Here is an 11,094-nt window from a genome sequence, read left to right on the forward strand (position 1 = left end):
CCTACGGGTGTGAGTGTGGCCCGGCAAGCCCAGGGGAGCCCTGGGGTACTCAGAGTTCTTGTACGGAAACGGGTACTGGCACGAGTGGGACTGGAGTCCTGAGAAGATTAGTACCTTTAAACTAATGCAGAACTGTGACTAAGGACTCAAGGAAAAGGCTGCACAACTACCCTTCTGGATGGCAAATCAGAGCTGTAGGCCAGGGTAGAGTGCACGTCAAGATTCCCCTTAGCTCTAGTGCAGGGCAGGATATGCTCCTAACCAGAGCCTGGAAGCACCCGCTTTCTTTCGAGATAACTCATGTTCTTCCAGAGCCATGCCTGGAGTGAATACAAGTCCCACAACCACAGTGTTTCTCAGGTAGCTTTAAGGCCGCTTGAATGGAGCTTTCAAGACGGGAAAACAAGGCTTGACTCCTAAGGCCGCCATTTCCAGGTTGACACGCAGAAGAAGCATCTGTGCTTTCTAACAAGTCAAAAGAGACCTAGCTACTCCCTGGGTCTTGGAGAATCCACTTTCCTATGCCGGGTGTTCTGCGTGTAGCGAACTGCCTAAATGAAAGAATTCCCTAGGTGTCCTGGCTCCTGGGCATCTTCCAAAAGCCTGTAGCATTATACCAGAAAGTGTGCTCTAGTTGCACTTGGACCACAAGCCGACTTTCTCCTAGAGGTAGGTTGACTTCAGCTATGAGGTGGTAGAAGGAATTGTAAGCAAAGAGTTTTTCTCAGTACAGCTCGGACTACTGTAAGCAGGCAGACTTGCATGGCATGCTGCACCTCCTAGAATCATGTTCCTGAGGCTATTGGTGAGCTGAGAAAATCTAGGTCCCGCGACGAAGTGTGCATCATGCTCTCCTTCACTCGGCACAGACACGGGTACTGCGAAGGGTCTACGTGTCTGAATGTTGATCTTCGACTCAGGAGAGCCTGGGGGTGCTCAGTGCCTTTGTAGGGAAGCGAGTGCTGCCGCGAGGGGTCTCGGAGTCCAGAAAAGCTTACTAGCCTTCAGCTAAAGCAGAAGAGTGACTAAGGCTTCATAGAAGCTGTTGTACGCCTATCCCGCTGCATGGCATATCAGGGCCCTCCTTCGAAGCTAGGGCTCACTTTGAGTTTCCATTTAGCTACATAACAAGGCAGGATGAGCTCTGACTCAGAAACTGAAATACCCTGTCTCTTCGTGTAACCTCTTTTTCCCTCTCACAGCCATGCCTGCCGTGAGTATAAGCCTGACAACCACAGTGTTTTTAAGGGAGCTTCAAGGCGCAGAAGAAGAGCTTTCAAGGTGGGAAAACAAAGCCAGTCGCATGAGGCACCATCACCAGGTTGACACGCAGCATAAGTGTCCGTGGGTACTGGCAGGTCAAAAGAGACCTAGCTACCTCCCTGGCTCTTCCCTGATTCAACTTTTCTGCATAGGGCGCTCTGCGTGTAGCGAACTGCTTAGATGAAAGACTGCCCTAGGTCTCCTAGGGTCCTGTGCCTCTCCCAAAAACCTGAAGTGTTCCACACAAAACTGTGCTGTAGTGGAAGTTGCAGTGCAAGCTGCCTTTCTCCTAGAGATACGGTGACTTCAGGGATGAGGTCCTAGAAGGACTTGTAAGCAGAGAGTTTTTCTCAGTACCTCTCAGACTAGGGCAACGAGGACGACTTCCATGGTATGCTGGCCTTGCTAGAACCGTGTTCATGAAGCCGTTGGTGAGCTGGGGATATCTAGCTCGCCCAAGGAAGAGTGCAGCGGGTTACCCTTCACTCGGCCTACCCAGGGGCACCCTGAAGGGCCTACGGGTCTGAGTGTGGCCCAGCAAGCCCAGGGGAGCCTGGGGGTACTCAGTATCCTTGTACGGAAACGAGTGCTGCCGCGAGGGTTCTAGGAGGCCTGAAAAGCTTACTGGCGTTCAACTAAAGCAGAAGAGCGACTCAGGCCTCATGGAAGCTGTTGCACGCCTACCCCGCTGTAAGGCATATCAGGGGCCGCCTTCGAAGCTAGGGCTCACTTTGAGTTTCCATTTAGCTATAAAACAGGACAGGATGAGCTCTGACTCAGAAACTGAAATACCCTGTCTCTTCGTGAAACCTCTTTTGCCCTCTCACAGCCATGCCTGCCGTGAGTATAAGCCTGACAACCACAGTGTTTTTAAGGGAGCTTCAAGGCGCAGAAGAAGAGCTTTCAAGGTGGGAAAACAAGGCCAGTCGCATCAGGCACCATCACCAGATTGACATGCAGCATAAGTGTCTGTGGGTACTGGCAGGTCAAAAGAGACCTAGCTACCTCCCTGGCTCTTCCCTGATTCAACTTTTCTGCATAGGGCCCTCTGCGTGTAGCGAACTGCTTCGATGACAGACTGCCCTAGGTCTCCTAGGGTCCTGTGCCTCTCCCAAAAACCTGAAGTGTTCCACACAAAACTGTGCTGTAGTGGAAGTTGCTGTGCAAGCTGCCTTTCTCCTAGAGATACGGTGACTTCAGGGATGAGGTCCTAGAAGGACTTGTAAGCAGAGAGTTTTTCTCAGTACCGCTCAGACTAGGGCAACGAGGACGACTTCCATGGTATGCTGGCCTTGCTAGAACCGTGTTCATGAAGCCGTTGGTGAGCTGGGGATATCTAGCTCGCCCAAGGAAGAGTGCAGCGGGTTACCCTTCACTCGGCCTACCCAGGGGCACCCTGATGGGCCTACGGGTCTGAGTGCGGCCCAGCAAGCCCAGGGGAGCCTGCGGGTACTCAGTATCCTTGTACGGAAACGAGTGCTGCCGCGAGGGATCTAGGCGGCCTGAAAAGCTTACTAGCGTTCAACTAAAGCAGGAGAGCGACTAAGGCCTCATGGAAGCTGTTGCACGCCTAACCCGCTGTAAGGCATATCAGGGCCCTCCTTCGAAGTTAGGCCTCACTTTGAGTTTCCCTTTAGCTATAGAACAGGACAGGATCAGCTCTGACTCAGAAACTGGAATACCATGTTTCTTCGTGACACCTCTTTTTCCCTCTCACAGCCATGCCTGTCGTGTGTATAAGCCCGACACCAACAGTGTTTTTCACTTAGCTTCAAGGCGCATAACAGGAGCTTTCATGATGGGAAACAAGGCTAGTCCCATCAGGTCCTGTTTCCAGATTGACACGCAGCGTAAGTATCTGTGGTTTCTAAGAGGACAAAAGAGACCTAGCTAGCTACTTGGCTCTTCCCAGAATCAAGTTTTCTGCACAGGGTGTTGTACATGTAGCGACGTGCCTAGACAATAGACTGCCCTAGGTCTCCTAAGAGCCCTGTGCATGTCCCCAAAGCCTGAAGTGTTACACAGAAAACTGTGCTTTAGTGGAAGTGGGAATGCAAGCCGTCTTTCTCCTTGAGATACGGTGACTTCAGGTATGAGGTCCTCGAAGGACTTCAAAGCAGAGAGTTTTGCTCAGTACAGCTCAGAATAGGGCGATGAGGCAGACTTCCATGGTATGCTGGACTTGCTAGAACCGTGTTCCAGAGGCTGCTGGTGAGCTGAGGAAATCTAGCTTTCCCAAGAAAGAGTGCAGTTTGTTATGCTTCACTCGGCCTACAGAGGGGCACAGTGAAGGGCCTACGGGTGTGAGTGTGGCCCGGCAAGCCCAGGGGAGCCCTGGGGTACTCAGAGTTCTTGTACGGAAACGGGTACTGGCACGAGTGGGACTGGAGTCCTGAGAAGATTAGTACCTTTAAACTAATGCAGAACTGTGACTAAGGACTCAAGGAAAAGGCTGCACAACTACCCTTCTGGATGGCAAATCAGAGCTGTAGGCCAGGGTAGAGTGCACGTCAAGATTCCCCTTAGCTCTAGTGCAGGGCAGGATATGCTCCTAACCAGAGCCTGGAAGCACCCGCTTTCTTTCGAGATAACTCATGTTCTTCCAGAGCCATGCCTGGAGTGAATACAAGTCCCACAACCACAGTGTTTCTCAGGTAGCTTTAAGGCCGCTTGAATGGAGCTTTCAAGACGGGAAAACAAGGCTTGACTCCTAAGGCCGCCATTTCCAGGTTGACACGCAGAAGAAGCATCTGTGCTTTCTAACAAGTCAAAAGAGACCTAGCTACTCCCTGGGTCTTGGAGAATCCACTTTCCTATGCCGGGTGTTCTGCGTGTAGCGAACTGCCTAAATGAAAGAATTCCCTAGGTGTCCTGGCTCCTGGGCATCTTCCAAAAGCCTGTAGCATTATACCAGAAAGTGTGCTCTAGTTGCACTTGGACCACAAGCCGACTTTCTCCTAGAGGTAGGTTGACTTCAGCTATGAGGTGGTAGAAGGAATTGTAAGCAAAGAGTTTTTCTCAGTACAGCTCGGACTACTGTAAGCAGGCAGACTTGCATGGCATGCTGCACCTCCTAGAATCATGTTCCTGAGGCTATTGGTGAGCTGAGAAAATCTAGGTCCCGCGACGAAGTGTGCATCATGCTCTCCTTCACTCGGCACAGACACGGGTACTGCGAAGGGTCTACGTGTCTGAATGTTGATCTTCGACTCAGGAGAGCCTGGGGGTGCTCAGTGCCTTTGTAGGGAAGCGAGTGCTGCCGCGAGGGGTCTCGGAGTCCAGAAAAGCTTACTAGCCTTCAGCTAAAGCAGAAGAGTGACTAAGGCTTCATAGAAGCTGTTGTACGCCTATCCCGCTGCATGGCATATCAGGGCCCTCCTTCGAAGCTAGGGCTCACTTTGAGTTTCCATTTAGCTACATAACAAGGCAGGATGAGCTCTGACTCAGAAACTGAAATACCCTGTCTCTTCGTGTAACCTCTTTTTCCCTCTCACAGCCATGCCTGCCGTGAGTATAAGCCTGACAACCACAGTGTTTTTAAGGGAGCTTCAAGGCGCAGAAGAAGAGCTTTCAAGGTGGGAAAACAAAGCCAGTCGCATGAGGCACCATCACCAGGTTGACACGCAGCATAAGTGTCCGTGGGTACTGGCAGGTCAAAAGAGACCTAGCTACCTCCCTGGCTCTTCCCTGATTCAACTTTTCTGCATAGGGCGCTCTGCGTGTAGCGAACTGCTTAGATGAAAGACTGCCCTAGGTCTCCTAGGGTCCTGTGCCTCTCCCAAAAACCTGAAGTGTTCCACACAAAACTGTGCTGTAGTGGAAGTTGCAGTGCAAGCTGCCTTTCTCCTAGAGATACGGTGACTTCAGGGATGAGGTCCTAGAAGGACTTGTAAGCAGAGAGTTTTTCTCAGTACCTCTCAGACTAGGGCAACGAGGACGACTTCCATGGTATGCTGGCCTTGCTAGAACCGTGTTCATGAAGCCGTTGGTGAGCTGGGGATATCTAGCTCGCCCAAGGAAGAGTGCAGCGGGTTACCCTTCACTCGGCCTACCCAGGGGCACCCTGAAGGGCCTACGGGTCTGAGTGTGGCCCAGCAAGCCCAGGGGAGCCTGGGGGTACTCAGTATCCTTGTACGGAAACGAGTGCTGCCGCGAGGGTTCTAGGAGGCCTGAAAAGCTTACTGGCGTTCAACTAAAGCAGAAGAGCGACTCAGGCCTCATGGAAGCTGTTGCACGCCTACCCCGCTGTAAGGCATATCAGGGGCCGCCTTCGAAGCTAGGGCTCACTTTGAGTTTCCATTTAGCTATAAAACAGGACAGGATGAGCTCTGACTCAGAAACTGAAATACCCTGTCTCTTCGTGAAACCTCTTTTGCCCTCTCACAGCCATGCCTGCCGTGAGTATAAGCCTGACAACCACAGTGTTTTTAAGGGAGCTTCAAGGCGCAGAAGAAGAGCTTTCAAGGTGGGAAAACAAGGCCAGTCGCATCAGGCACCATCACCAGATTGACATGCAGCATAAGTGTCTGTGGGTACTGGCAGGTCAAAAGAGACCTAGCTACCTCCCTGGCTCTTCCCTGATTCAACTTTTCTGCATAGGGCCCTCTGCGTGTAGCGAACTGCTTCGATGACAGACTGCCCTAGGTCTCCTAGGGTCCTGTGCCTCTCCCAAAAACCTGAAGTGTTCCACACAAAACTGTGCTGTAGTGGAAGTTGCTGTGCAAGCTGCCTTTCTCCTAGAGATACGGTGACTTCAGGGATGAGGTCCTAGAAGGACTTGTAAGCAGAGAGTTTTTCTCAGTACCGCTCAGACTAGGGCAACGAGGACGACTTCCATGGTATGCTGGCCTTGCTAGAACCGTGTTCATGAAGCCGTTGGTGAGCTGGGGATATCTAGCTCGCCCAAGGAAGAGTGCAGCGGGTTACCCTTCACTCGGCCTACCCAGGGGCACCCTGATGGGCCTACGGGTCTGAGTGCGGCCCAGCAAGCCCAGGGGAGCCTGCGGGTACTCAGTATCCTTGTACGGAAACGAGTGCTGCCGCGAGGGATCTAGGCGGCCTGAAAAGCTTACTAGCGTTCAACTAAAGCAGGAGAGCGACTAAGGCCTCATGGAAGCTGTTGCACGCCTAACCCGCTGTAAGGCATATCAGGGCCCTCCTTCGAAGTTAGGCCTCACTTTGAGTTTCCCTTTAGCTATAGAACAGGACAGGATCAGCTCTGACTCAGAAACTGGAATACCATGTTTCTTCGTGACACCTCTTTTTCCCTCTCACAGCCATGCCTGTCGTGTGTATAAGCCCGACACCAACAGTGTTTTTCACTTAGCTTCCAGGCGCATAAAAGGAGCTTTCATGATGGGAAACAAGGCTAGTCCCATCAGGTCCTGTTTCCAGATTGACACGCAGCGTAAGTATCTGTGGTTTCTAAGAGGACAAAAGAGACCTAGCTAGCTACTTGGCTCTTCCCAGAATCAAGTTTTCTGCACAGGGTGTTGTACATGTAGCGACGTGCCTAGACAATAGACTGCCCTAGGTCTCCTAAGAGCCCTGTGCATGTCCCCAAAGCCTGAAGTGTTACACAGAAAACTGTGCTTTAGTGGAAGTGGGAATGCAAGCCGTCTTTCTCCTTGAGATACGGTGACTTCAGGTATGAGGTCCTCGAAGGACTTCAAAGCAGAGAGTTTTGCTCAGTACAGCTCAGAATAGGGCGATGAGGCAGACTTCCATGGTATGCTGGACTTGCTAGAACCGTGTTCCAGAGGCTGCTGGTGAGCTGAGGAAATCTAGCTTTCCCAAGAAAGAGTGCAGTTTGTTATGCTTCACTCGGCCTACAGAGGGGCACAGTGAAGGGCCTACGGGTGTGAGTGTGGCCCGGCAAGCCCAGGGGAGCCCTGGGGTACTCAGAGTTCTTGTACGGAAACGGGTACTGTCACGAGTGGGACTGGAGTCCTGAGAAGATTAGTACCTTTAAACTAATGCAGAACTGTGACTAAGGACTCAAGGAAAAGGCTGCACAACTACCCTTCTGGATGGCAAATCAGAGCTGTAGGCCAGGGTAGAGTGCACGTCAAGATTCCCCTTAGCTCTAGTGCAGGGCAGGATATGCTCCTAACCAGAGCCTGGAAGCACCCGCTTTCTTTCGAGATAACTCATGTTCTTCCAGAGCCATGCCTGGAGTGAATACAAGTCCCACAACCACAGTGTTTCTCCGGTAGCTTTAAGGCCGCTTGAATGGAGCTTTCAAGATGGGAAAACAAGGCTTGACTCCTAAGGCCGCCATTTCCAGGTTGACACGCAGAAGAAGCATCTGTGCTTTCTAACAAGTCAAAAGAGACCTAGCTACTCCCTGGGTCTTGGAGAATCCACTTTCCTATGCCGGGTGTTCTGCGTGTAGCGAACTGCCTAAATGAAAGAATTCCCTAGGTGTCCTGGCTCCTGGGCATCTTCCAAAAGCCTGTAGCATTATACCAGAAAGTGTGCTCTAGTTGCACTTGGACCACAAGCCGACTTTCTCCTAGAGGTAGGTTGACTTCAGCTATGAGGTGGTAGAAGGAATTGTAAGCAAAGAGTTTTTCTCAGTACAGCTCGGACTACTGTAAGCAGGCAGACTTGCATGGCATGCTGCACCTCCTAGAATCATGTTCCTGAGGCTATTGGTGAGCTGAGAAAATCTAGGTCCCGCGACGAAGTGTGCATCATGCTCTCCTTCACTCGGCACAGACACGGGTACTGCGAAGGGTCTACGTGTCTGAATGTTGATCTTCGACTCAGGAGAGCCTGGGGGTGCTCAGTGCCTTTGTAGGGAAGCGAGTGCTGCCGCGAGGGGTCTAGGAGTCCCGAAAAGCTTACTAGCCTTCAGCTAAAGCAGAAGAGTGACTAAGGCTTCATAGAAGCTGTTGTACGCCTATCCCGCTGCATGGCATATCAGGGCCCTCCTTCGAAGCTAGGGCTCACTTTGAGTTTCCATTTAGCTACATAACAAGGCAGGATGAGCTCTGACTCAGAAACTGAAATACCCTGTCTCTTCGTGTAACCTCTTTTTCCCTCTCACAGCCATGCCTGCCGTGAGTATAAGCCTGACAACCACAGTGTTTTTAAGGGAGCTTCAAGGCGCAGAAGAAGAGCTTTCAAGGTGGGAAAACAAAGCCAGTCGCATCAGGCACCATCACCAGGTTGACACGCAGCATAAGTGTCCGTGGGTACTGGCAGGTCAAAAGAGACCTAGCTACCTCCCTGGCTCTTCCCTGATTCAACTTTTCTGCATAGGGCGCTCTGCGTGTAGCGAACTGCTTAGATGAAAGACTGCCCTACGTCTCCTAGGGTCCTGTGCCTCTCCCAAAAACCTGAAGTGTTCCACACAAAACTGTGCTGTAGTGGAAGTTGCTGTGCAAGCTGCCTTTCTCCTAGAGATACGGTGACTTCAGGGATGAGGTCCTAGAAGGACTTGTAAGCAGAGAGTTTTTCTCAGTACCGCTCAGACTAGGGCAACAAGGACGACTTCCATGGTATGCTGGCCTTGCTAGAACCGTGTTGATGAAGCCGTTGGTGAGCTGGGGATATCTAGCTCGCCCAAGGAAGAGTGCAGCGGGTTACCCTTCACTCGGCCTACCCAGGGGCACCCTGATGGGCCTACGGGTCTGAGTGTGGCCCAGCAAGCCCAGGGGAGCCTGGGGGTACTCAGTATCCTTGTACGGAAACGAGTGCTGCCGCGAGGGATCTAGGAGGCCTGAAAAGCTTACTCGCGATCAACTAAAGCAGAAGAGCGTCTCAGGCCTCATGGAAGCTGTTGCACGCCTACCCCGCTGTAAGGCATATCAGGGGCCGCCTTCGAAGCGAGGGCTCACTTTGAGTTTCCCCTTAGCTATAAAACAGGACAGGATCAGCTCTGATTTAGAAACTGAAATACCCTGTCTCGTCGTGAAACCTCTTTTGCCCTCTCACAGCCATGCCTGCCGTGAGTATAAGCCTGACAACCACAGTGTTTTTAAGGGAGCTTCAAGGCGCAGAAGAAGAGCTTTCAAGGTGGGAAAACAAGGCCAGTCGCATCAGGCACCATCACCAGATTGACATGCAGCATAAGTGTCTGTGGGTACTGGCAGGTCAAAAGAGACCTAGCTATCTCCCTGGCTCTTCCCTGATTCAACATTTCTGCATAGGGCCCTCTGCGTGTAGCGAACTGCTTCGATGACAGACTGCCCTAGGTCTCCTAGGGTCCTGTGCCTCTCCCAAAAACCTGAAGTGTTCCACACAAAACTGTGCTGTAGTGGAAGTTGCTGTGCAAGCTGCCTTTCTCCTAGAGATACGGTGACTTCAGGGATGAGGTCCTAGAAGGACTTGTAAGCAGAGAGTTTTTCTCAGTACCGCTCAGACTAGGGCAACGAGGACGACTTCCATGGTATGCTGGCCTTGCTAGAACCGTGTTCATGAAGCCGTTGGTGAGCTGGGGATATCTAGCTCGCCCAAGGAAGAGTGCAGCAGGTTACCCTTCACTCGGCCTACCCAGGGGCACCCTGATGGGCCTACGGGTCTGAGTGCGGCCCAGCAAGCCCAGGGGAGCCTGCGGGTACTCAGTATCCTTGTACGGAAACGAGTGCTGCCGCGAGGGATCTAGGCGGCCTGAAAAGCTTACTAGCGTTCAACTAATGCAGGAGAGCGACTAAGGCCTCATGGAAGCTGTTGCACGCCTAACTCGCTGTAAGGCATATCAGGGCCCTCCTTCGAAGTTAGGCCTCACTTTGAGTTTCCCTTTAGCTATAGAACAGGACAGGATCAGCTCTGACTCAGAAACTGGAATACCATGTTTCTTCGTGACACCTCTTTTTCCCTCTCACAGCCATGCCTGTCGTGTGTATAAGCCCGACACCAACAGTGTTTTTCACTTAGCTTCAAGGCGCATAAAAGGAGCTTTCATGATGGGAAACAAGGCTAGTCCCATCAGGTCCTGTTTCCAGATTGACACGCAGCGTAAGTATCTGTGGTTTCTAAGAGGACAAAAGAGACCTAGCTAGCTACTTGGCTCGTCCCAGAATCAAGTTTTCTGCACAGGGTGTTGTACATGTAGCGACGTGCCTAGACAATAGACTGCCCTAGGTCTCCTAAGAGCCCTGTGCATGTCCCCAAAGCCTGAAGTGTTACACAGAAAACTGTGCTTTAGTGGAAGTGGGAATGCAAGCCGTCTTTCTCCTTGAGATACGGTGACTTCAGGTATGAGGTCCTCGAAGGGCTTCAAAGCAGAGAGTTTTGCTCAGTACAGCTCAGAATAGGGCGATGAGGCAGACTTCCATGGTATGCTGGACTTGCTAGAACCGTGTTCCAGAGGCTGCTGGTGAGCTGAGGAAATCTAGCTTTCCCAAGAAAGAGTGCAGTTTGTTATGCTTCACTCGGCCTACAGAGGGGCACAGTGAAGGGCCTACGGGTGTGAGTGTGGCCCGGCAAGCCCAGGGGAGCCCTGGGGTACTCAGAGTTCTTGTACGGAAACGGGTACTGGCACGAGTGGGACTGGAGTCCTGAGAAGATTAGTACCTTTAAACTAATGCAGAACTGTGACTAAGGACTCAAGGAAAAGGCTGCACAACTACCCTTCTGGATGGCAAATCAGAGCTGTAGGCCAGGGTAGAGTGCACGTCAAGATTCCCCTTAGCTCTAGTGCAGGGCAGGATATGCTCCTAACCAGAGCCTGGAAGCACCCGCTTTCTTTCGAGATAACTCATGTTCTTCCAGAGCCATGCCTGGAGTGAATACAAGTCCCACAACCACAGTGTTTCTCAGGTAGCTTTAAGGCCGCTTGAATGGAGCTTTCAAGACGGGAAAACAAGGCTTGACTCCTAAGGC

Source organism: Eubalaena glacialis, chromosome 9 (assembly GCF_028564815.1).
Source record: "Eubalaena glacialis isolate mEubGla1 chromosome 9, mEubGla1.1.hap2.+ XY, whole genome shotgun sequence".
NCBI lineage: Eukaryota > Metazoa > Chordata > Mammalia > Artiodactyla > Balaenidae > Eubalaena > Eubalaena glacialis.